This window comes from Scyliorhinus canicula, chromosome 14, assembly GCF_902713615.1.
Source record: "Scyliorhinus canicula chromosome 14, sScyCan1.1, whole genome shotgun sequence".
NCBI lineage: Eukaryota > Metazoa > Chordata > Chondrichthyes > Carcharhiniformes > Scyliorhinidae > Scyliorhinus > Scyliorhinus canicula.
This window is the reverse complement of record NC_052159.1, coordinates 122,883,138-122,910,169: the sequence shown is the minus strand read 5'-3', so window position 1 is coordinate 122,910,169 and position 27,032 is coordinate 122,883,138. Positions and strand designations below refer to the sequence as shown.

Below are 27,032 nucleotides of genomic sequence, written 5' to 3'. Positions count from 1 at the left end.
CTTCTGCACTCTGTTCTATGAATGACGCCAAAATCGGGAAACGTGATTGGGCGGAGAATAGGTTCCGATGCCAAAATCGCGGCCGGTGCCGATTTGACGCTAAATCGCAATTCTCCATCATCTTGCCAGCGGTGTCAATGGGGTGCAGAGCGCAAGTACAGTAAACAGTGTTTGCATATCATTAGCGGCTGCAATGCTCCGCTTCCGATGGGCCACATTCCCAACGTTCACCTAGGTGCCAGCCTGGCACTGTCAAGGTTCCCAGGTAGCACTGCCAGCAGGAAGGGCCACTGCCAGGGTGCCAGATTGGCACTGCCAAGGTGCCAAGCTGGGATATTTTGTGCATGCTCGGTCGGGCCGTGGTTGCCCGGTGTGGGTGTTGGTGGGTGCAGCGGGTGTGGGTGGAGGCGGGGACCCTCCCATGTTGTATTCTGGCTCAGGGGAAGCCATGTTTCCCGGCAGTGTGAGTGCTGGGAAACACGTGGCTAAACGCACTCGCTCGGCAACTTTGTTCCCTTTTGGGAAGATTGTGCCCTTAGTCTCAGGAATGGAGAATCCAACCCCTGGTCTTCAACTCAACCTTAATTAAATGAAAGAATCTCACAATCATTTATTTATTTATTTTTATTTTATTTATTTTAAAGTATAGCCAGAAAGTGAGATATGAACATTTATTTTGCATAGCAGGGCCACAAATTGGAGAATTAGATGCGGAACAAAGTGAACAAAATCTGGACCATAAATCAAAGCTGAAAGGGTAGAAATGCTGAATAACGGACACACTGTACTGTAACCTAGGCTCTCATCACGCAAGCTGCAAGTTTGCCGTTTACACTGCACCAATTGTTTAAAATTGTTTAAATTGTTTAATTGTTTAAAAATTGTTTAAAATTGGATTGTTTAAAAAGGTTTCAAATGAAGCCGTAATGCAGCTTTGGCATCATTCTAAAATACATAGATTTTGAAAAGTGGAAATAAAACTCAACAGCGAAATTTGCGATCTAAGTAAAAATGAAATGTAACTTCAACAAGAGTTTTAAAAATGTAGTTGCTGTGACATGGACATCACTAGCAAGGCCAGAATCACCGTGTCTTGACTGGTAGCACTCCCATTTCTGAGTGAGAAAATTCCATTTGAGATGGATGCAGAAAATCGAAATTTGAACCGCAGTGAAACACTGAGGAAGGGTGGCATTGTTGGAGGTGCCAACTTCAGGTCAGCGATTAAACTGATACCCAGTCTGTATTTTGAGGTGAATGTAAAAACTCTGATGGGGCTATTCTGAAGGAGATGAGTTCTCTCTGGGGTCCAACCAATATTTACCCTCCACAAACAATACTGGTATAACAAATTGGCCAAAGGCTGAAAACAAGAACTAAAATGGATGCTGCGCTAATAAGACTTGCCTGTTTGGAAGTGTGTATTTAGCACACAATGATCAGGCTAATTGATGAGCATCATGATTTAAATGTGCCTGCAGCTACTCAAATCACCATCCACAACGTTGAGCACTGAAATGCTGATTGGACACAAATTTCCTGCCGCTTATATGTCGCCTGCATTTACTTAATTCCACTGGTGTTGTGGAGTGCACTGGCTAGGAAAGAATTGAGCAAAGATAGCGGGGGATTTAAACACCCTAATACAAACTGGAGATAAAATCAGTATGAAACGTTTGTAGGGAGCAGAATTCCTCAAATGCATTCTACACTTTTGCAGAATGCAACAAGACTAACTTGTGAAGGGGCATTCTTATGATTGGCTTTAGGAAATGAAAGCAGGTAGATGGAAAGGGTATCAACGGGTGAGAATTTTGTTGACAGTGACTATAACTCAGTTAGATTTAGCACAGGAAGGAGTACAGCCAAATAGAGACCAATAAGGTAACTTGTTTGAGGAGGTGGAAAACATGAGCCATGATTAATCAATCAGCAATTTCTTCATCAATTTCTTTAATAACCTGAGGTAGAAATCTTTTGCGTCATTAGTTTTTCCACAACCATTATTTTAATATATTTGAATTAACAGCATGGTAGCACAGCAGTTAGCACTGTGGCTTCACAGCGCCAGGGTACCAGGTTCGATTCCCAGCTTGGGTGACTGGCTGTGCGGAGTCTGCACGTTCTCCCCGTGTCTGCGTGAGTTTCCTCCGGGTGCTCCGGTTTCCTCCCACAAGTCCCAAAAGACGTGCTGTTAGGTAATTTGGACATTCTGAATTCTTCCTCTGTGTACCCGAACAGGCACCGGAATGTGGTGGCTAGCGGCTTTTCACAGTAACTTCAGTGCAGTGTTAGTGTAAGCCTACTTAGTCATAGAATTTACAGTGCAGAAGGAGGCCATTCGGCCCATCGAGTCTGCACCGGCTCCTGGAAAGAGCACCCCACCCAAGATCAACACCTCCACCCCATCCCCATAACCCAGTTACCCCACCCAACACTAAGGGCAATTCTGGACACCAAGGGCAATTTATCATGGCCAATCCACCTAACCTGCACATCTTTGGACTGTGGGAGGAAACCGGAGCACCCGGAGGAAACCCACGCACACACGGGGAGGATGTGCAGACTCCGCACAGACAGTGACCCAAGCCGGAATTGAACCTAGGACCCTGGAGCTGTGAAGCGATTGTGCTATCCACAATGCTACCATGCTGCCAATACTTGTGACAATAAAGATTATTATTATTATAAATTAGTACCCTCCCTTAATTTATTTTTTATCTTTCCTTGTACCTTTTATCCTCATCCTCTTCTATAGTGGTCAATACCGATTAACTATTTAGTTAGTCAGCTACTTCCTGATTGCCAATTACAACATCACCTACGTCTGTCATTAAGGACCTTGTTCTTAGAAAGTCTTTGTCTTAATATATTTGTTGAAGTCTTTTGTGTTGCCCTTGATGGCCCTTGCAAGCTTTTTCTTGTATTTCATTTTGCCGTTCTTATCACCTTCTTCATACAATGTTATGAGATGGCAGAATAAGAATAAGTTGCTGTCTAAAAGCTGAAATAAGCGTATTCCATGTACTGTAATTAAAATTTCTTTTAGTTGCTTTGCTGGATCACAGAATAACTGACTGAAAAGGGTTTGAAAAGAAAAGAAAATTCCGCCACTTTTAAACACAAACAGGTGCCCAATCAGCAGGGATTTGGAGAGTATTGAACGCCACAAATAAACTGCAAAGTCTGTAAAGATGAGATTTAAAGCCTTTTTTAAAAAAAGAACAAATGAATCTCCCAGCTTTGCATTCACTTTCATCCCTTGTGCTGTATTGATACTGTTTATTTTCACATCCAGTTTGTGCTGTACATACAAGAATCAGTGTACTGTTTGGATTAAATTCTTTCTGCCAGATATTTCCAGTTTCGATAGGTTCAGTACTTGAACAAGACAGTCTGTGATAAGGCCATCGTCCATCATGCTTTGTAACTGTCAAAACTAACAGATTAGTTATTAGGGTAACATGAATATGAGGTGTACATTATTGCATTTCACTACCGTTTATTTGCCTCATGAGATGTGCTTCATATGTGCATTTCAAACTACATCATTCTCTATTCGAGTAAAACAGGAGCACTAAATAGAATGTGAGGTGAAGAACGTGGTAACATTTGTGAATTACTTCAGTTTTCATTTAATCTGCATTGACAATATAGTTGGTGACTAAATATTAGCATAAGTATTCCTATGATTCTAATACTTACATATGCACTGCATTTCCCAATAGGTTATTTCCAAAAGATTAATCATACGTGAAAAATTGCTGAATAAACAGTGTCTAGGACATTGTGATGGGAGGATTAAGGTAAAACTACTCATGCTTTTGACATTCAAAGGGAACATTTATTTTGTATTAACCAAAGTAAATGCTGGAAATGTGAAATAAAACCGAGATGCTGGAAATACTCAGCTGGTCAGTCAGCATTTGTGAAGAGAGAGAATGAGGTTGTTTCAGGTCAATGACCTTTCAGCGGGTATTCTGGTGAAGGGTTACCAACCTGAAATGTAAATTCCCTTTCTCACTTCCCAGCTGCCACCCGCCTGCTGAGTCTTTCAGGAACTCTATGGTTTTATTCTTTATTGTGTACTTCCTGTTTGAATACAAATTCAAGCCACTTACACGATTGTAGAGGCTGCACTTGCAACCTCTACAATCCCACGTGCAGCACAGTCTGAAGAACAAAAGTATATTTTTAGTGTACAAGCTATCTATCATTTGGCAGGTCATTGTAGTTTTTAGTTCACCAATAAGATGACAATAACCATAAGAAATCACAATGACAGACAGCACTGTGGCGCAGTGGTTAGCATTGCTGCCTCTTGGCGCTGAGGATCCTGGTTCGATCCCAACTCCGGGTCAGTGTCCATGTGGAGTTTGCACAATCTCCCCGTGTCTGTGTGGGTCTCACCCTACAGCCCAAAGATGTGCAGATTAGTTGGATTGGCCACGCTAAATTGCCCCCTTAATTGAAAAATAATTTTTAAAAAATAAATCACAAAAGTCAAGATTTCAGCCAATGGGATGCTGCTTTGTTAAACATATTTTTATCAAACTGTCTGGGAATTATTTTGACTTTTGGTGATATCGGACAAGATGTATAAAAGGTCCGTGGATCAGTATTGCATGTCTTATACAGTTGCCCAGCCAAATTTATCCCCACAGCGACAAAGTGAAATAAAAATTGTTCCACTAATATATCGTCACCTTTGCAGATGCAAGAAAACAAACAAAGAACTTGCATTTACATAAAATCTTTCTACAACCTCAGAAGGTCACAGTCATTGCTATAATGGTTGGTGCACCCAAAGATCCCACAAAGAGAAATTAGATAAATGACTATACAATCTGTCTTTAAATAACGTGGTTTAAGGATGAACATTGCCCATTAACAATAACTGGAAAAATTCCCCAGCCCCATTTTGAATAATTCCGTTGGATATTTTACATCTACCTGACAGACTGGGTGGACTCTTGATTCAACATTTTATCTGAAAAATGGCACTTCCAACACCGTAGCACTCCCTCAGTAGTGCACCGAAATGTCAACCTAGATTCTACGTTCAGGTCTCTGAAGTGGAGTTTTAATCTATGACCTTCTGATTCAGAGGCAGGAGGTGATCACTGACTCATGACCAACACACTTGACTCAGTCATCGCAATATATTTAAATATTTTGGAATTTTAAAATTACATGATTGTGAGTGTTTTCTTTAACAAATGACTAGTGACAATCAACAATAAGAATAGAAGGCTTCCGGTTGTGACATATAGGTGGAGCTCACATGTTTGGTGACTCCTGCCTTTTTGAACTCATTACACCCAATTTGGATGAAAATTTAAATGTGAGAAGTTGTGGGAAGGTGTGAGGCATTTCGAGAATATCAAAAACTGGAAAAACGAAGCCAGGGAGAAAGGGAGTGAAAGTCTTCCGTCAAACGTGGCGAGGAGTTGAGTGCGAGGAAAGTTGGTGGGAACGAGCTCGTCAGGTGGAGCCGCGCCCATCATGGTGGAAAAGATGGCTGAAGCGATGCCAGGGGAGTTTGAGCTGTTCTCAAAACATGTTGAAAGGCATCGGACAGATGTCCTCACTAAAGGAATGGGTGGGTGAGACCCTTGCCCGATAAGGCAGCATGGTAGCATGGTGGTTAGCATAAATGCTTCACAGCTCCAGGGTCCCAGGTTCGATTCCCAGCTGGGTCACTGTCTGTGCGGAGTCTGCACGTCCTCCCCGTGTGTGCGTGGGTTTCCTCCGGGTGCTCCGGTTTCCTCCCACAGTCCAAAGATGTGCGGGTTAGGTGGATTGGCCATGCTAAATTGCCCGTAGTGTCCTAAAAAGTAAGGTTAATGGGGGTTGTTGGGTTACGGGTATAGGGTGGATATGTGGGTTTGAGTAGGGTGATCATTGCTCGGCACAACATCGAGGGCCGAAGGGCCTGTTCTGTGCGGTACTGTTCTGTGTTCTATGTTCTAAGACAGGAGTTGGTGAAGATTTTGATGGTGGTGCCGGGGCACGGACAGACAATGAAGCATGTGGAGGAGGCCTTGTCGCAGCATAGTGACCAGTTCACCTCGATGGGTGAGCAGTAGTGGAAAGTGGCAGAGATCAACGGAGGGCTGTGGGCCAAAGTAGAGGACCTGGAGAACAGGTCACAAAGGCAGAATTTGAAGTTTGTGGGTGTGCCTGAGGGTGTGGAGAGTACAGAGTACTTCATCGAGATCCTTGCGAAGTTGATAGGGGAGGGGGAGGAGTCCTCCCATTATGAATTGGACAGGGCCTATCAGTCACTCCAGCCGAAACGAATACTGAATGAACCGCTGAGAGCTGTGATTGTCTGCTTTCACAATTTTCAAGTGAAGGAGAAGGTGCTGAGGTCGGCGAAGCAGAAGCGGGAGGTGGACTGGGAAGGCAATGGTATCCGTATATACCAGGATCTGACGACGGAGCTGGCGAGGAGACAGGTGGCCTTCAGTCGAGCTAAGGCGCCGTTGTATAAATGCAACATGTGGTGGTTTGGTGTGGTCTACCCGGTGAAGCTGAGGGTCCCGTACAATGGCAGGGATTACGACTTTGAGGTGGCGGCGGTGCCGATTATGAAGGCAGAAGGCCTGGGACTGGACTGAGTTTGGACTTTGATGGTTTTTAACTGGGTTTTTCCTTTATGTTGTTCTTTCCCTTTCTGGATTATGGTTAACTGTTTTGTGTAAATGTGTTTGTGTTGGGGTGGTTTGGGGAGGACGGCTGGGATTCATGATTTGTTGGGTTTTAGGACTTTTTTGGATGTATGGTGTTGGGGGTTTGAATGGGGTGGGTGTGGGGGGCTTCGGAGTTGGTGTGTTTTTTTGATGTGGGGGAGGAGGCTCTGGCAGAGGCCACCGCACTTGCAAACATAATGTTGGTAATGAACGGGAGCAAGGTGGGGGGAAGGGTGGCGGTCATTGGAACCTGTATGGGCAGGTTTCAATGGGCCTGGAATGTGTGAATGGAGGGGGGATGGGGATGATACTGGATGAGAGTTTCCATGGGGAAGTGATTGGGCGTTTCTGGGAAGCAGGGGGGCGGGGCGGTGAAGGTGACTAGGGCTGGGGCTCAGGGCCTTGGGGGGGGGGGGTGGTTATGACAGGTAGGAAGGGCAGAGGTGGTGACGTGGAACGTGCGAGGGCTGGGGGTCCACTGAAGAGAACATGGGTTTCCTCGCACTTGAAGGGCCTGAAAGCGGACATGGTGCTGTTACAGGAGACCCATCTGAGGGTACAGGGCCAGATGAGGCTGAGGAAGGGCTGGGTGAGCCAGGTGATTCATTTTGGCATCGATAGCAGGACCCGGGGGATGGCAATGCTGGTGGGTAAACGGGTGAGGTTCCAGATGGAGATGGTGGTGACAGATCGGGGGGCAGGTATGTGACAGTGATGGGTGCGTTGGAAGGGAGGCTGGTGGTACTAGTCAGGATGTATGCCCAGGGTTTGTGAGGAAAATGCTACCACCCATGGTACCAGATTTGGATACTCACCAGTTGATATTGGTGGGAAACTGGAACATGGTGTTGGACCCGAAGGTGGATAGGTCCTGGCCAAGCGGTGGTGGGGGGATTGCAAAGTGTTGACCAGATTCATGAAGGAGATGGGAGGGCTGGATTCTTGGAAGGTTTTACATCCACGGGATAGGGGGTATTCGTTCTTGTCGTTGGTGCATAAAGGTGCACTCAAGGATGGACTTTTTGTGGTGGGGAAGGCAGAGTATTCGCCGATCGTGATATCGGACCAGGCTCCGCACTGGGTGGATGCGGTCTTGGAGAAGGTCCAACCCAGAGGCCGTCATGGAGCCAGATGTGGGTTTGTTGGCAGAGCCGCACTAAAATGGGGAAGGTGAGTGAGGCGTATCTGGTTTAACCGGAAAGGGGACGTCTCACCGTCGGTGGTCTGGGAGGCGTTGAAGGCGGTAGTGAGGGGCAAGGTCATTTCATTCAAGGCAAATGTGAATTGGGAGGTGCGGGAGGAAGGGCAGTGGTTGGTAGAAGAGATTTTGGAGGTAGATGGGATATATGCAGAGGATCCGAAGTCGGGACCTTTGGTGAGGTGAAGGAGTTGCAGGTGAAGTTTGATCTTCTATCCACGAGGACGGTGGTTCGGCAGCTGAGGCGAGTGAGGGGGCCGTCTATGAGTCTGGTGAGATGGCCAGTCGATTGCTGGCAGGCCAACTCCGTCAGCAAGTGGCACCGAATGAGATGGTGCTGATTAGGGATGGGACAGGTGGGTTGGTGGTGGTGCCAGCGCAGGTGAATAAGGTGTTTGAAAATTTTTATAGCAACTTGTAAAAGTCAGAGCCGCCCGGGAATGTGTCGGAGATGAGGGAGTCTCTGGAGCGACTGGAGAGGGCGGGATTGGAGGAACCAGTGGGGGTGGAAAAGGTGCAGGCAGTGATTGGGAAGATGCAATCGGATAAGGCTCCGGGGACGGATGGGTTCCTGCTGGAATTTTATAACAAGATGAAGGATACATTGGCATCAATGATGGTAGAAATGTTTGAGGATGCGATGATTAGGGGAGTATTGCTGGAGACGATGGGACAGGCATCCATCTCACTATTACTTAAAAAGGATTTGGTGGAGTGTGGATCGTACAGGCCCATTTCTTTACTGAATGTGGATGCTAAGATATTGGCGAAGGTGTTGCCGTTGAGGCTGGAGGAGTGCCTTCTGAAGCTGTTGGGGAGGATCAGACGAGGTTTGTTAAGGGCAGGCAGCTATTTTTGATTGTGCGGCGGCTGCTGAATGTGGTGCTTTCTCCGGCAGAGGAAAGGGAGCTGGAGGTGGTGGTGGCATTAGATGCGGAGAAGATGCTTGACTGAGTGGAGTGGAGTTATCTGTTTGCGGCGCTGGTGAAATTTGGAATTGGGCCTAGGTTTGTGGCGTGGGTGAAATTGTTACACAAGGATCCGACAGCATGTGTACGGACGAACGATATGAATTTGTGGTACTTTCCACTATTTCGGGGAACATGGCAGGGATTCCCATGTCCTCCCTTCTTTTCACACAATGATTGAGCCCTTGGCCATTGCGCTGAGGGGTTCGGACTTTTGGAAGGGGATAGTGGGGGGGGGGGGGGGGGGGGGAGGAGCACCGGGTGTCTGCACGCGGACGATCTGCGGTTGTACATCTCGGACCCAAACGCATAATGAGGGATATAATGAGGTTGCTAAGGAAACTCCAAAAGGGGTGGCAGTCGCGGGTGGTGAGGGTGAGGGGTGTGGCTCTTCCAAATTTGTTATACTATTACTGGGCGGCGAACGCGGTGAATTTTCAGGGCTGGAATAGAGAGATGGAGGCCTTGTGGGTCCTCGCTGCTGGAGGAGATATTGTTGGTGAGGGGCTGGGGGGGTGTCGTTTCGGTGATCGATGATAGGATCATGGAGGAGGATAAGGTGTTCATGGAAGAGATTAGGTCAAATAGGAAGAAGGGGTGGGGATGAAGTTGGAGGAGGGATTATGGTGCAAAGTGCTGCAAAGGATCAATGGCTCAACCAGTGCGCGAGTCTGGGGGTGATTCCATTAAAAGTGGTGTACAGGGAGTACTTAACGAAGGCGAGGCTGAGCTGGCTGTTTGAGGGGGTGGAGAAGAGCTGCGAGCAGTGTAGGAGGGGCCCAGTTAATCATGTTCATGTGCTCTGGTCCTGGGAGGCTGGGTTGCGGCTGTGGGGGCACCCGTACAGCCAGTGTCACTCTGCAGAACCAAGGGCCAAGGTGGGTGGTCAGTGGGGTGCAAGTAAGATGGCTGCCTTGCACACTGCGACAATGGTAGTCCATCACTGGACACGCCCAGTCTCGTGGGAGGGGGGGTCACCACCAGCCAACGGCCCATCCCCCTGTCAGCACCCCCCCTTTCCCCCTCTCCCCCAGCCCTGGCAGCCCCCCCCCCCCCCCCCCCCCCCCCCGCCCAGCCACCCAGCCAGCCAATGTCATGACTGGCAGTTACGGTCACGCCTCTCCGTGTCCTATCGCCTTTCTCTCCCTCATCAGCCACAGCACCTCTTTCCCAATTTAAAAATAAATAAATTTACAGGACCAATTAATTTTTTCCAATTAAGGCAATTTAGCGTGGCCAATCCACCTACCCTGCACATCTTTGGGTTGTGGGGGCGAAACCCACGCAAACATACGGACAGTGACCCAGAGCCGGGATCGAACCTGGGACCTCAGGGCCATGAGGCAGCAGTGCTAACCACTGCACCACCGCGCTGCCCGTTTCCCAATTTTTAAAAGCGCAAGTGAAACTGGTCGCTGGGAATTTCCCCCAGTGGAGGCGGAGAATCGCGGAGGCCCCAGAAAATAATATCAGGCCTGCTACTGAGATGCCAATGGTGTTTAATGTATGTGTGGAGTGGAATGTATTGATGCCGCACTCGAGGCATCGGTGAACAGCGATTTTACGTGAAATCGGCGCCCTCCATGATTTCGCTGTCAGAACTGATTCACCGCTGAATCGCATTTCCCAATTCCAGTGTCGGCCGACGAAGAATCCCACCCACAATGTTTTGGCCTCATCTAACTTTTGTGGTAACAAATTCCACAGGCCGACCACTCTGTGGGTGAAGATATTTCTCCTTGTCTCTGTCCTAAATGGTCTTCCCCGTATCCTCAGACTGTGACCCCTAGTTCTGGACACACCCACCACCAGGAACATCCTTCCTACAGGGAGCACGGTGGCGCAGTGGTTAGCATTGCTGCCTCAAGGAACCGAGGTCCCAGGTTCAATCCCGGCTCTGGGTCACTGTCTGATTGCCCCCAACGTTTCCTCTACCAGGTGTAGGCCATCCCAATTCACAAGGTAGGCCAAGTTTGCAACTTTCCCTCTTGAAGCAGATGCCTGACTCAGAAAAACAGCAGAGGGCCTCTGCCAGGTTGCTCAGGTGCACCCCTTCTGTGGCTCCAGTGACCATCATCCAGGTAGTCCACCACACACAATAGCCCTCGCAGGATGTTCTCCATAACATGATGAAATATTGCGCAAGTCGACAATCGTCCAAATGGCAACCATGGATATTAATGGTTACCTAATGACTGGCATCAGCGTCCAGCTTCAGCTAGTGGTAGACATGGCTCATGTTGAGCTTGGAAAGGAATGGCCACCAGCCAACTTCGAGTATAGGCCTCCTATCCGCGGCATTGGATACCTGCCCTGGGGCATGGTGCCACAGTGGTTAGCACTGCTGCCTCATGGCGCCGAGGACCTGGGTTCGCTCCCAGCCACAGGTCACCAACCATGTGCCATTTGCACATTCTCCCCATGTTTGCATGGATGATCAAAAAGCAAACCACTACCCGAGGGACTGCTTCAGGTGGGAGACCAGGCCCCAGCACAAGGGAACGAGAGTAGCGGAGAGGGGAGAGCAAGCGAGAGGAGTGCTGAGATGGATGGGGAAAGAACGGGCAGAAAACTGCAGAGGCCGGGCAAGGGAGAGGCGAGACGGTAACTCCCGAGAGAGGGGCCACTGCACTAGCAGGAAAGCTAGCGCCGGGGACATGCAACAAAGCAGGGCCATAGCGCACCCCCAACAGGGGGGAAGGCGCAAGGCAGGGAGGAGGGGGACGGCTCAATGGAGGTAGGGGAGCAAACGGGGATAGGAACATGGGAAAGAGGGACAAAGGAGGTTGTCAAAGGGGTGGAAAGGGAGGGACGGGGTGGTGGGGGGAACACAGGGAGGGCGGGACCGGCGGGGGGGGGGGGGAACACAGGGAAGAAGGGACAAACAAGGCTAGAAAGGGAATTAGCAACAGGGCTTCAAAGTGCCACAACTAAGGGCTTGGAACAAGGAATCGCTGCAAGCATTCACCCAGTACTGTCTCTGGGCAAAGGGAAACCCCGGAGCGCAGGGGGCTACCCGTATGGCGGTCGCACAGCGGGCAGCCACGTCGGGTGCCCCCTTAACGAAGGGAAACCCCGGAGCGCAGGGACCCGATCGCATGGAGAGAGCAGCGACAGCGGCCATCCTGAACGCCCCCCTAGCAAAGGGAAACCCTGGAGCGCAGGGACCTGATCGCATGGAGAGAGCAGCGACAGCGGCCATCCTAGACGCTCCCCCTAGCAAAGGGAAACCCCGGCGGGCAGGGGCCCGATCGCATGGAGAGAGCAGCGACAGCGGCCATCCTAGACGCTCCCCCTAGCAAAGGGAAACCCCGGCGGGCAGGGACCTGATCGCATGGAGAGAGCAGCGACAGCGGCCATCCTGAACGCCCCCCTAACAAAGGGAAACCCCGGAGGGCAGGGGCCCGATCGCATGGAGAGAGCAGCGACAGCGGCCATCCTAGACGCCCCCCTAACAAAGGGAAACCCCGAAGGGCAGGGACCTGATTGCATGGAGAGAGCAGCGACAGCGGCCATCCTAGACGCCCCCTAACAAAGGGAAACCCCGAAGGGCAGGGACCTGATCGCATGGAGAGAGCAGCGACAGCGGCCATCCTAGACGCTCCCCCTAACAAAGGGAAACCCCGGCGGGCAGGGGCCCGATCGCATGGAGAGAGCAGCGACAGCGGCCATCCTGAACGCCCCCCTAGCAAAGGGAAACCCCGGAGGGCAGGGGCGCGTCCACCAGGTAAGTATGGTTAATCCCACAGGAGTGAGGGGACAGAAGCCCCCCAGGATAGTCACCTGGAACGTATGGGGACTCAACGGCCCAGTGAAGAGATCCAGAGTTCTCACTCACCTAAGAAACATGAGGGCCGATATAGTCTTCCTCCAAGAGACACACCCGAGAGAGCAGGACCGACTGCGGGTAAGAAAGGGCTGGGTGGGACAAACCTACCATTCCTGCTATGGGACGAGGGCCAAGGGGGTGGCAATCCTGATCGGAAAGATGACGATGTTTAGGGCGACAAAGACGGTTACGGACCCTGGAGGACGTTACGTCATGGTCAGCGGGGCCCTGGATGGGGCACCAGTAGTACTAGTTAACGTGTACACGCCCAACTGGCACAACACGAGCTTCATCAAAAAGACCATGGCAGAAATCCCAGACATAGCAACGCATCAACTAATCATGGGGTGGGGGGGGGGGGGGGGGGGGGGGGGGGGACTTCAACTGTGTACAGGATCCAATGACTGACAGATCAAACCCCAAAATGGGGAAAACCTCAAACATGGCAAGGGAACTCAGTCACTTTATGGAGCAGATGGGAGCGGTGGACCCCTGGAGGTTCACCCACCCAGGGGAGAGAAGGAGTTTTCCTTCTTCTCCCCAGTACACAACGTGTACACCAGAATTGACTTCTTTGTGATGGGGAAAATGGTGCTTCCGGGGATAGACAAAATGGAATACTCCGCAATTGTGATATCCGACTACACTCCACACTACATGGACGTGAGGCTGGAGATGGGCAGGGCCCAATGCCCCACATGGGGGTTGGACGGTGCCTAAATACTCGGACCATAAATACTCCGAGGCCCCGACCGTAGAGCTCCTGGCGGAGAGGAAAGAGCTACAAAGGAACTTTGACCTGCTCTCCACCAGGAGAGCAGTGCACCAACTCTGCCAGGCGCGCGGGACCCTGTACAAACACGGAGACAAAGCCAGCCGCCTGTTGGCACACCAGCTGGGAAAGCAGGCAGCCACCAGAGAAATTGCACAAATCAGGGGTACCGGAGGCACGTTAGAAGCAGAACCAGGAAAGATCAACAAAACCTTCAAGGTCTTCTACCAAGGGCTGTACACCTCAGAGCCCCCAATGGGGGAGGCCCGGATGAAACGGTTCCTTGATGGACTGGGCATTCCAGTCGTGGGAGAGGGCAGAAAACGGGGCCTGGAAGCACCACTAGCACTGGGAGAGATCATGGACAGCTCCATGCAGACGGGGAAGGCGGCGGGACCGGACGGATTCCCGGCGGACTTCTACAGAAAATTTGCGACTGCACTGGCCCCGCACCTGAGGGAGATGTTCACAGACTCTCTAGCTAGGGGCACACTGCCACCCACGCTAGCACAGGCCTCAATCTCGCTGATACCTAAGAAAGATAAAGATAAAGAATGTGGGTCATACAGACCCATCTCACTGCTGAACGCAGATGCCAAAATACTGGCCAAAATCCTAGACAAAAGGCTAGAAGACTGTGTACCTGAGGTGGTCACAGAGGACCAGATGGGCTTTGTCAAAGGTAGACAGCTTACATCGAACATCAGGTGCCTGCTGAACGTGATAATGACCCCCTCCGGGGAGAGAACACCGGAGGTGATCATCTCCCTAGAAGCAGAAAAGACCTTCGACAGGGTTGAATGGAAATACCTCATAGAGGTACTGGAGTGGTTCGGGCTTGGAACAGGGTTCACCTCCTGTTCACCAGCTCCTATACAACTCTCCCATGGCGAGCGTACAGACCAACAACACCAACTCCCAATACTTCCAGCTGCATAGGGGCACCAGATAAGGATGCCCACTGCCCCCTCTGCTGTTCGCTCTAGCGATCGAGCCACTAGCTCAGAGCAGCAAAAAGCTGGATGGGGATCCGAAGGGGAGGCAGAGAGCACAGAGTCTCACTCTATGCAGATGATCTGCTCCTCTACATTTCGGACCCACAGAGCAGCATCGACGGAATCATTGCGCTCCTGAAAGAGTTTGGCGCCTTTTCGGGCTCCAAACTCAACATGAGCAAAAGCGAGATCTTCCCGGTACGCCCACAAGTAGGGGGGCAGCACTAACGGGACTGACGTTTAAACAAGCCCGACACAAATTCTGCTACACAAATAGCCATGAGTGGAAAGGGATCCACAAATGGAACCTCAGCAGTCTGACAGAGGAAGTAAAAAAGGACCTGCAAAGATGACACACACTCCCACTCTCCCTCACGGGGAGAGTCCAGACAATCAAAATGAACGTACTGCCCAGTTACCTCTTCCTACTTAGATCCATTCCGATCCACATCCCCAAGGCCTTTTTCAAAGCACTAAACAAACTAATCATGGTGGGGGGTATGGGGGGTGTGGGGTTGGGGGAAGAATGCTAGGATCCCAAAGAAGGTCTTACAAAAAACAAAATCCATGTTAGTCCTCCCAAACCTACAATTCTACCACTGCGCGGCAGAGAACTCCTGCATGGGGGCCTCCCTCCGGGCCCTCACCACGGCGGCATTCCCAGCCCCACCCAAAAAACACTCCAGCAGCCCAGTGGTGATAGACACCCTCCAGTCTTGGAACCAACTACAGCAGCAATTTGGCCTGACCAAAATGACGGACAAAGCTCCTACATAATGTATATCTACCTCCCCAGTCACCCCCCCCCCCCCCCCCCCCCCCCCCCCCCCCCCCCCCACAGCATAAACAGATGCCTACTTATGTGTTGTAAATAATATTGCCAACTGTACAGAGTTGCTGGTGCCTAATACTTTATCAGTTACTTTATTTTATATTTTATTTTTGTTTATTACATCTTTTTTCTTTTTATGGTATGTTTGTGTGTGCCCTGCTCTTCGATATATATATATATCTTATTCTGTGTACATAACGATAAATATACTTTGTTCAAAAACCCAATAAAAAACATTTATTAAAAAAATGTTTGCATGGATGTCAACCCCACCACCCAAAAGATTTGCAGGGTAGGTCAATTGGCCACGTTAAATTGTCCCTTAATCGGAAAAAAAAAGATTTGGGCACTCTAAATTTTTAAAATTAAAAAATGGATATCTGTCCAGACAGAAGGCCTTGCTTCCAGTCAACTTATAATCACCGCCTGGGCATATAGTTTTGTCAGGTTTTCGTACTGGGACTATAGGCGCTGACCAATCATCAAACTCGGATGACAGAGGCCTTCCAATCGGTTGAGTTCATCCTCGACTTTCGCCAGCAGTGCATACGGGACCAGGTGGGCCAGAGGTGCTTTGGCTGGGCCTCAGGATCCCTTAGATTTGCCCAGGCCTTCCTGGAAGACTTCTGGGTACTTCCCCAAGACTTCATAACGTCCTCCAGTCCCCGTCTGGAAGATCTGTTGTCAGTCCAACTGGAGGCGTTATAGCCAGTCGCAGCCCAGCAGACTTGGTCCGGGGTCCCTCACTATTATTAATGGCAGTCTAACGGACTAATTGGGCCATCTATGTGGGTCTGGTGGGGGTTATAACAAAAACCTACCACTTTGCTTCGGTTTTTGGTCATCTCCCCCCACATCTCCTTACGAGGATTGGTGTCATATTCTGGGAAGCACCTTGATATGTTTTAATTACATCAAAGGTATCCTATAAATATATATGTTGTTGTTGTTGACATACTTCAGTATCAAAATAAAAGGAATTGTCTTTTACAATCCAGCTGAATTCAAAGGCAACATTTCTTACCCACAAAGCAACTTGTAGTTACATCACACACGCAGGGTCAGAGGATGAAACTCCATACTGCGTCTGAAACCCACAGCTTGGTCAGAGAGACGGATTTTCCAGATTCCTTAAAAGCAAAAAGAGACATGAAGAGAAGGAAAGGTTTAGAGAGGAAATTCCAAAGCTTTGGGTTTATGCAACAGAAGGCCGAGCCACGAAGGTGGAACAATTCCAAGTAGGGATACTCAATAGGGTAGAGTTGGAGCACCACATAGTTCTTGGAGGAGTGTAGGGTGGAGGGAGATTTAAGGGATGGGGAGGGGTGAGGGCCATGGTGGGATTTGAGAACAACAATGAGAATTTAGAAATGGAGGCATTGCTGAACGGGGAGCCGAAGTAGGCTATTGAGCACAGTGATAATGATATATGGGGTTATGAATTAAAACATATTCCCTGTTGGAGGCAATGGTCATTAATTGAGGCACAGTCACCACAACAGCAATGGTGCATGACACTCGCATTGAAATATGGGGTGGCCCACTCCTGCTGGGTGAAGTAAAGGTGGAACCAGAGCGACAATCCATGTTTACATTTCACCCAAGAAATCATAGGCACTGTGCTTTGATGGCTGGATGGCTTGATTGTACGGCACTCTGTTCTTTCTGTCTTTCTTCATTTATTTGTCACCCTTATTGCTTCTTTGTACTGAATCTTTCCCTTTGGGCAGCATGGTGGCACAGTGGTTAGCACTATTGCATCACGGCGCCATAGACCCGGGTTTGATTCTCGGCTAACTGCCTGCATGGACTTTGCACGTTCCCCCGTGTCTGCGTGGGTTTCCTCCCACAGTCCAAAGATATGCAGGTTAGGTGGATTAGCCATGATCAATGCACAGGGTTACGTGGATAGGGGGTGCGATTCTCCGCTCCCCAGGCCGGGTGGGAGAATCGCGGGAGGGCCGCTCTGGCACCCCCTGCAATTCCGCCACCCCCCCCCCCCCCCCCCCCCCCCCCCCCCCCCCCCCCGTTTTTTACGGCGACCCGCGATACTCCGGCCCGGATGGGCCAGCGGCCTCCCGTTCCCGACCTGTCCATGCCAGCGGCAACCACACCTGGTCGCTGCCGGCGTGAACAGTGCGCGAAAGGTGAGTTTGGGGCCTGTGGGGGGCGGAGAAGGGATTGAGCACCACGGCCGTGCTCGGGAGGGGACTGGCCCGCGATCGGTGCCCACCGATCGTCGGGCCGGCGTCTCCAAGAGGCGCACTCTTTCCCCTCCGCCGCCCCGCAAGATCCAGCCGCCACGTCTTGCAGGGCAGCGGAGGGGAAGACGGCAACCGCTCATGCGTGGGTTGGACCAACATGCGCATGCGCGGCTGACATCATTAGGCGCCGCCGGCCGCGTCATTCTTGGTGCACCGCCTTGACGCCAGCATCAAGGCCCGGCGGCCGAGTTCTCCGCAATGCCGCTCCTAGCCCCCCCCCCCGGGGGGGGGGGGGGGGGAATAGGGGGCGAGGAGCGGCCTTCGACGCCGTCGTGAAACACTCCGGGTTTCACGACGGCGTCGGCCGTTGCGGAAAATTCCGCCCCCTAGGGAGTGCGAGTGGACCTAGGTAGAATGCTCTTTCGGAGGGCCGGTGCAGACCCGTTGGGCCCAATGGCACCTTCTGCACTGTAGGGGTCATATGGATTGACTATTCTCATTGTTTGACAGACACCAGCTAGCAACCACAGAGTATCTGGAGGCTCTGGATGATTGTCTCAGAAGATGAATTCCATGAAAAAACAAATTTTTGTTTTAAAATCTCATTAGTTTCTTCTATTGTTGAGGCCTGTGAGGTGTTTAGCTCTCCTAGTGGAGAAGATGGCTGGTTAGGTGAAGGAAGTTGTGCAGAAAGGGGTACGTATGGTCTAAGAATTATTCCAGGGAGTTGGATCATTGGCATTCTGAGATGGTGATGTGAGGCTGGTCTCCTCATGATCATCAGTGCAGTATGCAGAATCACTAAAGCCCTTTGGAAAAATGGGGCCTGCAGTCTGCTCCAAATGCTTACCAGAAGAGGTGGTAAGATCATTGTCATCCAAGGATGGTGGCATAAGATTCTTCCTGTTGGTGAAGACTCACCAAAGTCAGTTGGAACACTGGGAACTGTTACATCTAAAGCTACCTCATGCCAATTGTACAACACATTTTATTCAACCCAGTGCTTTCAATCAGGGCCTTTACTTTACTATTAGAAATGTGCCAAGTGCAGCACTACTGTTGATTCAGACTCACCCAGTAGAACAGATCCATGACCGTCACAGCACAAGTTCAGTGAGCTATTCTTGAAGGCAGATGGTGAAATTTTAATTAAATAAAAATCTGGAATTAAAAATCCACCTGGTTCAGTGAAATCCTTTGGGGAAAGAAATCTGCCGTCCTTACATGATGATAATCTTTATTAGTGTCACAATGAGGCTGGTGGTTGACTCTTAACTACCCCCCACTGAAATGGCTGAGCAAGACACTCAGTTCGAGGGCAATTAGCGATGGGCAGCAAACCAGCAGGGGCTGGTTCAGCACCATGGGCTAAACAGCTGGCTTGTAATGCAGAACAATGCCAGCAGCGTGGATTCAATTTCCGTTCCGGCCTCCCCGAACAGGTGCCGGAGTGTGGTGACTAGGGGCTTTTCACAGTAACTTCAGCCTACTTGTGACAATAAGTGATTATTATTATTTTATTATGCTGGCCCAGCCTGCGACGCCCACATCCCATGAAAGAATTGTTAAAAAGTGGCTGGGAATTTGGGTCCTCCATTTCTGGTTTCCCTTCTCAAACATGTGGCTATTCAGTTTCCTAAATAAACTCCCTATCGTTGAAACAAGAACTTGCATTTAACTGGCACCTTTAATGTATCAAGATATCCAAAGGAACTTCAAGAGTGTGCTTGCAGCCGAGGTTACTTGTTGAATCTTCTCCAGTTTACTAATTAACTTGTTCTCACTACCAAACTGGGAATGGAAGTGTAGTGGTCCTGTTGAGCGATATCGACCCAAGTGGGGACAGGTTGCCGTAATGCACGCGATTAACTAAGAAACAATCCGTGATCTAATGCCCAACCGAGTAGATCAGGGGTCTCAGTGGGTAATGCACAGCCAAAACCGCACTCAGCACCATTTTCTGCACTATGGAGTTCCACTCGCCGGAACTCCCCAGCACAGCGAGAGATCGGGATGCCATTTTTAAATGGCACCCAGAGCACTCAAGCCCCCAACACGACCCCTGAACATCTCCCCCCAAGCCCCAACTTTCTGCCCCCAAACCCAGGCAGGGCACACCCCAGCCCAATCACCACCAGACACAAAAATGCTACTTTTGAACCTTGGCAGTGTCCCTGCCACCTGAGCACCTTGACAGTGCCAGGTTGGCACCCAGGTGCCACTGCCTGAATGCCAGGCTGGCAGTGCCATGGTACCACTCTACCCAGAGGGCAGGCACCTGGGAGACCCCACAAGTGCCATTCCATCTGGTCCCCGTTTGTGGTGACCAACACTATATGGCGCTCACTCACCCGAGGTCTCCAAGGCAAGGGAGTTAGACCCCAAGCCTTGGTTAGCTCTTGGGAACCCATGTTAGAGCAAAACTAGCATTCTCACTCCAATATGCAGATTTGCCAGAAAGTGATCCCCCCACAATGGGTGGGACTCACATCGCAACATCCCATGAGATTGCGTTAGATCTCGCGGGGCACGGCAAGCCGGGTCGATCCAGGAAGCTGGAACTCCTGACATCTACCAATCGCATTGTGCCATGCCGCACTGCTTTTCAGGCAACCAGTAGATCCCGCCCATTATAAGCTAATAATCCAAATGCCTGAACTCGTGCTCCAGAAACATGAGCTCAAATCCTACTGCAGCAGCTGGCGGAATTTAAATTCAATTAATAAATCTGGATTTTTAAAAATTGCTAGTCCCAGTAATGGTGACCATGAAATTATCAAACTATTGTAAAAATCCATCTGGTTCACTAATCCCCTTTAAAGAAGGAAATCTGCCATCTTTACCTGTTCTGGCCTACATGTGACTCCAGACTCAAGGCAATGTGGGTGACTCTTAACTGTTCTCTGGCATGGCCTAATCAACCACTCCATTCCATACCCTGGCAGTGACCTAAGCAATGGAAACAACAAAGGCACACCCTACCTTGTAATCCCTGCAAAGCCCTCCTCACAAGAATCTGGAATCCCGTGCCAGAATTGGGAGACCTGCCCCACAGTTAAACAACAGCCTGATCCGATCCTGCTCCCCGAAACATAATTTACAGCCAATGGCCTAGACTCTTCCATCAGCATCCCAGAGGTGGCAGCATTGGGTATACAATCTGGAGAGAGTGGAAACGAGAATACTTAAAATGACCTCTGATCCCCAGGAGGAAATGTTATTGTAACAAACCCTGCTGATTACCACCTGCAGCTCTCCCTCACATGATGAATCCTCCATGTTGAATGCCACTTGGAAGAGGTATTGAGGCTAACAAAGACACAAAACGTACTCTGGATGAGGGGCTTGAGTGAGATTTCAGAGTGACTCGATCGCACCATTATGGAACATAGACACACAGGATTTAGGATTAGGAATAGACCATTCAGCCCTTCGTGCCTGCTCCACCATTCAGTAAGACCATAGATGTTCTGGTTGTGGTTACAACTTCACTTTCCCGTCTGCTCCTGGTAACCGTTCAATCAAGTCCGATACGGAGCTTATATTTATCACCTCCTAATCCCCTAAATTTCAACCGATATAGGACCAAGCTGTTTCAGTTCCTGAACTCCCTCCCTAACAGCACTGTAGATGTACCTACACCACATGGACTGCAGCAGTTCAAGAAGGCCGCTCACCACCACCTTCTCGAGGGCAATTAGGGATGGGGAATAAATGCTGACCTGGCCAGCGTTACCCAGATTACATGAACAAATTTTAAAAAGTCTTCATAAGATAAGCCTTTCATTCTAGACATGAGTAAAATAAATCTAATGCCATTATTTTTCCAAATAAGGAGACCAAAGCTGTACCCAGTACTCCAGATATGGTCTTCCCATGGTCCTGTACAGCTGCAGTATAACTTCCCTACTTGTATATTTAATTCCCTTTGCATGAAACATCAATGTTCCATTTGTCTTCCTAATCACTTGTTGTTCCTGCATACTAACTGTGATTGAGGCTTACCAGGACACCCCATTCCTCAGAACCACTGGGTTCTGCCATTTGTCTCCATTTAAATAGTATACTACTTTTCTAATCTATCTACTTGAAAATCGCTTGTTGTCACGAGTAGGCTTCAATGAAGTTACTGTGAAAAGCCCCTAGTCACCACATTCCGGCGCCTGTTCAGGGAGGCTGTTACGGGAATCGAACCGTGCTGCTGGCCTGCCTTGGACTGCTTTCAAAGCCAGCGGTTTAGCCCAGTGTGCTAAACAGCCCCTTAAGTGGACTTAAGTGGGCGTGTTCACATTTATGCACATTATACTCCGTCTGCCAAATTTTTGACTGGTCACCCTTATCTCTATCCGTTTGGGAACTCTCCACCTTCTCTTGCCAATTTTCCTACCTATCTTGGTGTCATCAACAAATTTAGCTGCTATGCATTCAGTCTTTTCATCCATGTCATTTGTTTAAATTTAAAGTACCCAATTCATTTTTTTCCCAATTAAGGGTAATTTAGCATGGCCAATTCACCTACCCTGCACTTCTTTGGGTTGTGGGGGTGAGACTCATGCAGACACGGGAAGAATGTGCAAACTCCACATGGACAATAACCCAGGGCTGGGATCGAACCCAGGTCCTCGATGCCGTGAGGCAGCAGTGCCAACCATTGCGCCACCGTGCTGCTTTCATCCATGTCATTGATACAGATTGTAAATAGTTGAGGCCCCAGTAATAATCCCTGTGCTATTCCACTAATTATAGCTGCCAAAACAAAAAAGACCCACGTATCCCCAATCTCTGCTTCCTGTTGGCTAATCAATCCTTTTCCATGGTACGGTAGCATGGTGGTTAGCATAAATGCTTCACAGCTCCAGGGTCCCAGGTTCGATTCCCGGCTGGGTCACTGTCTGTGCGGAATCTGCACGTCCTCCCCGTGTGTGCGTGGGTTTCCTCCGGGTGCTCCGGTTTCCTCCCACAGTCCAAAGATGTGCGGGTTAGGTGGATTGGCCATGCTAAATTGCCCGTAGTGTCCTAAAAAAAAAGTAAGGTTAAGGGGTGGGGGGTTACGGGTATAGGGTGGATACGTGGGTTTGAGTAGGGTGATCATGGCTCGGCACAACATCGAGGGCCGAAGGGCCTGTTCTGTGCTGTACTGTTCTATGTTCTAATATGTTACACCTGAACCATGTGCTCTTATCTTGTGTAGTACCCTGTGATGTGACACTTATCAAATGCCTTTTGCAAATCCAAGAACACCATGTTTACAGGTTCCTGTTTATCCATCTTGCCGTTGCTTCCTCAAAAAACTCTAATAAATTAATTAAACATGATTTTCCTTTCACAAAGCCATGTTGGCTCCACCTGATCACATTATAATTTTCTAAGGATCCTGCTATAACTCCTTAATTATGGATTCTAGCAACTTTCCTATGACAGGTACCTGGATGAGCACTTGGCACGTCATTACATTCAAGGTTATGGGTCAAGTGCTGGCAAATGGGTTTAGGTAGACAGGTCAGGTGTTTTTCATGTGGTGGTGCAGGCTCGATGGGCCGAAGTGCCTCTTCTGTGCTGTATTATTCTGTGATTCTGACAGGTATTAGGTTAATTGGCCCATAGTTTCCTGTTTCTGTCTCCCTCCTTTCTTGAATAAAGATGTTACGTCAGCTATTTTCCAATCCATAGGGGCTCTTCCTGAATCAAAAGGAATTTTGAAAGATTATAACCAATTTATCTATTATCTCTGCAGCCACTTCTTTTAAGACGCAAGGATACAGACCATCTAGTCCTGGGGATTTGTCAGCCTTTAGGCCTAACAGTTTTCCCGAACCTTTTCCCTGGTGATGGTAATTGTTTTAAGTTCATCTTTCCCTTTCATCTTTTAGTTTTCAAGTACCTTTGGGAAATTTTCTAAAATCTTCTACAGTGAATACACACACAAAATATCTATTTGCCACCTCTGCCATTTCCTTCTTTTCCATTATCAATTCCCCAGACTCACTCTCTAGAGAACCAACACTAGCTTTCTCTGCCTGAATACTTACTAAAACTCTTACTCTCACTACTAGCTAGCTTTCGTTCATACTCTATTTCCCCCTCTTATATTAGTTTTTCCACCATATTTGTTGGTTCTTAAAATCTGACCACTCTTCTAACTTATCACGAGTCTTTACAGATTTGTAGAGTGTTCCTTTCAATTTGATATTGGCCTTAACTTCCTTATTAACCATGGACGATACATCCTTCTCAAAGAGTCTTTCTTTGGATCGGGCTGAGTTCTGAGGACATATTCGCCAAATTGGGCCTGGGACTGGTAATAAGGGAAGCAACAGAAGAGAAAAAAACTTGACCTAATCCTCACTAACCTGCCTGTCACAGATGCACCCTGTCCATGAAAGTATTGTAAGAAGTCTTACAACACCAGGTTAAAGTCCAACAGGTTTGTTTCAAACACGAGTTTTCGGAGCGCAGCTCCTTCTTCAGGTGACTGGAGAGGTATGATCCAGAAACATTTATACTGTATAGACAAAGTCAGAGATGCTGGACAATGCTTGGAATGCGAGCATTTGCAGGTAATCAAATCATTACAGATTCAGGGAGAGGGATAATCACAGGTTAAAGAGGTGTGAATTGTCTCAAGCCAGAACAGTTGGTGGAATTTTGCAAGTCCAGGCCAGATGGTGGGGAGTGGATGTAATGCGACATGAATCCAAGATCCCGGTTGAGGCCGCACTCATGCGTGCGGAACTTGGCTATAAGTTTTTGCTCAGCAATTCTGCGTTGTCGCGTGTCCTGAAGACCGCCTTGGAGAACGCTTACCCGGAGATCAGAGTATTAATAGGGTGACCTTTGCACTGTGCTTGTGAGGAGGACGCCCCAACTTCACATTGAGGATATCCTCCAACATGTTCTGCGGCACGACCATCGTGCTAAATGCGACATATTCAGAACAGATCCAGCAGCTCAAAACTGGGCATCCATGAGATGGTCATGACACGGTCATCAACGGTAGCAAAATTTTATTCAACCACATTTAGGCCTCACGGTAGCATGGTGGTTAGCATCAATGCTTCACAGCTCCAGGGTCCCAGGTTCGATTCCCGGCTGGGCCACTGTCTGTGTGGAGTCTGCACGTCCTCCCTGTGTGCGTGGGTTTCCTCCGGGTGCTCCGGTTTCCTCCCACAGTCCAAAGATGTGCGGGTTAGGTGGATTGGCCATGCTAAATTGCCCGTAGTGTAAGGTTAATGGGGGGATTGTTGGGTTACGGGTATATGGGTTACGTGGGTTTAAGTAGGGTGATCATTGCTCGGCACAACATTGAGGGCCGAAGGGCCTGTTCTGTGCTGTACTGTTCTATGTTCTATGTTCTGTAATCTCATGGTCTGGCATATCCCTCACTCTATCATTATCATCAAGTCAGGAGGTGTTACCCTGGTTCAATAAGCTGTGCAGGAGGGTATAGGGTGGATACGTGGGTTTGAGTAGGGTGATCATGGCTCGGCACAACATTGAGGGCCAAAGGGCCTGTTCTGTGCTGTACTGTTCTATGTTCTATGTTCCTTCATTATCACTGGGTCAATGCCCGGAACTTCCTCCTTAACAGCTTTGCGGATGCATCTGAATCACGTGATCTGTGATGGTTCAAGAATATGGCTCACCAGCACTCTCTCAAAGGCAACAAACATGCCAACGACCCTCACATCTCATGAACAAATAGAAAACAAGAAAACAAGAACTCTAGGGATGTAAAAATAGCAAGTAATTCCTTTATTATATCAATTGGATTTACCATCATGGACATCAGTGGCTCAAACCGATCACAAAGGAAGCATCAGGTGGAAGGTGTTTCACGGACAGCATGAATAGATTTAACAATGAATTGCAGGCACATGCGCACCTGGTCATTCATAATTTTTCACTTTTCATCAAACTCTTTTAAAGCATTTGAGAACATATAGGGGGATCCAGGGGGTTATGCAGAAACAATTATGAGGAATTAAAATGGGGCAGAATTTGGTGGTTCCTTTCAGCTGAGAAGCAGAAGGGAATTAGCACAGGAAAGTCAATTCTGTACCATAAAACAAATCGTTGGAGGAGAAAACTGGTAAAGCAGCAGTACATGCCAGGGAATGGGCATTGGTCAGCTCTCATGGAGGCTTGGCTTTTGGAAGTAACATTAAAATACTAAACATGGCTGCAATACACCATGGGAGGTAGAGGAACTTACACAAAGGCAGATAGGTGATTGGCAAGGGAAGAGATGAAACATAGCAACGGAAAGGCACAGATTCACATTCGCAGCAAACAAGTACGCCAGCCCCAGAGTGATGGAATTTCTCACAAATAGCATTGCACTTTACTGAAAGTTCTGATAAATAAATTATAGATGACTGCTCAAAAATACTCCCATCTGAAATAATTTCATGGTTTAACATTAAATTTTAAATCTTCAATGACTCTCTGGCAGAGCATGCAGCTTGAATGTTTCAAAAGTCATGCTGAGTGAATATCCAGTGAGTAATAGTTTATGGTAACATTGTCACACATGCCTGCAAAAAGACATGCATCTCTGCAAAATGGTGCTGCCACTGATGGTTGGACTGACAGGCACCCTCCAATGACACCATTGACTTGAAAACGGCATGTTTGAGCAGATGCAATAGAAGAAGGGTGCACATGCATAAATATAGGCATACAAAAAGGTGGACCAATATCAGGAAATATCTTAAGGGCATTCATGGTGTGTTTTTCATGATTGGGAACCTTGAACTGGGGTGGTCAGAGCCTCAAAAATAGCAGTAGGGCATCTGGGCGGCACGGTAGCACAGTGGTTAGCACGGTAGCTGCGCAGCACCAGGGTCCCAGGTCCCACAAGTCCCGAAAGATGTGCTGTTAGGTAATTATTTATTTATTTTTTTAAACAAATTTAGATTACCCAATTATTTTTTCCAATTAAGGGGCAATTTAGCGTGGCCAATCCACCTACTCTGCACATTTTTGGGTTGTGGGGGCGAAACCCACGCAGACACGAGGAGAATGTGCAAACTCCACACGGACAGTGACCCAGAGCCGGGATCGAACCTGGGACCTCAGCGCCGTGAGGCGGTTGTGCTAACCACTAGGCCACCGTGCTGTTAGGTAATTTGGACATTCTGAATTCTCCCTCTGTGTACCCAAAAGGTGCTGGAATGTGGCAACTTTGGGATTTTCACAGAAACTTCATTGCAGTGTTAACCTCAGCCTACTTGCGATAATAAAGATTATTATTATAATTATTATTTAGGAATGATCTTTGGAAAATATTTATTCTGAAAAGGATTGTGAATCTTTGGAATTCTCTACCGAAGAGAGCTCTGGATGCTCAATCATTGAGTATGTTCAAGTCAGATACCAACAGGTTTTAAATATAAGGGAACCAAGAGTTATGGGAATAATGTGGGAAGGTGTGGTTGCAGTACAAGATCAGCCATGAGGGGGTCAAGAAGGTATAGTCCTGTTCATATTTCTTGTGTTCTTTTTTTTTTATTAAGGGGCAATTTAGCATGACCAATCCA

The 27,032-nt window shown here is 48.6% G+C and overlaps 1 long non-coding RNA gene across 1 annotated transcript in view; it reads right to left on the bottom strand.

Annotated features, from left to right (window-relative positions):
- Positions 1–3,114: 3,114 nt before the first annotated feature.
- LOC119977063 overlaps positions 3,115–27,032 on the bottom strand; it is a 37,063-nt gene continuing 13,145 nt past the window's right edge. Inside the window, exons 2-3 of the long non-coding RNA XR_005463107.1 lie at positions 16,314–16,419; positions 3,115–3,439 (exon numbers count right to left, since the gene is read on the bottom strand). This is a non-coding gene — a long non-coding RNA (uncharacterized LOC119977063). The remainder of the gene's footprint in view (positions 3,440–16,313; positions 16,420–27,032) is intronic.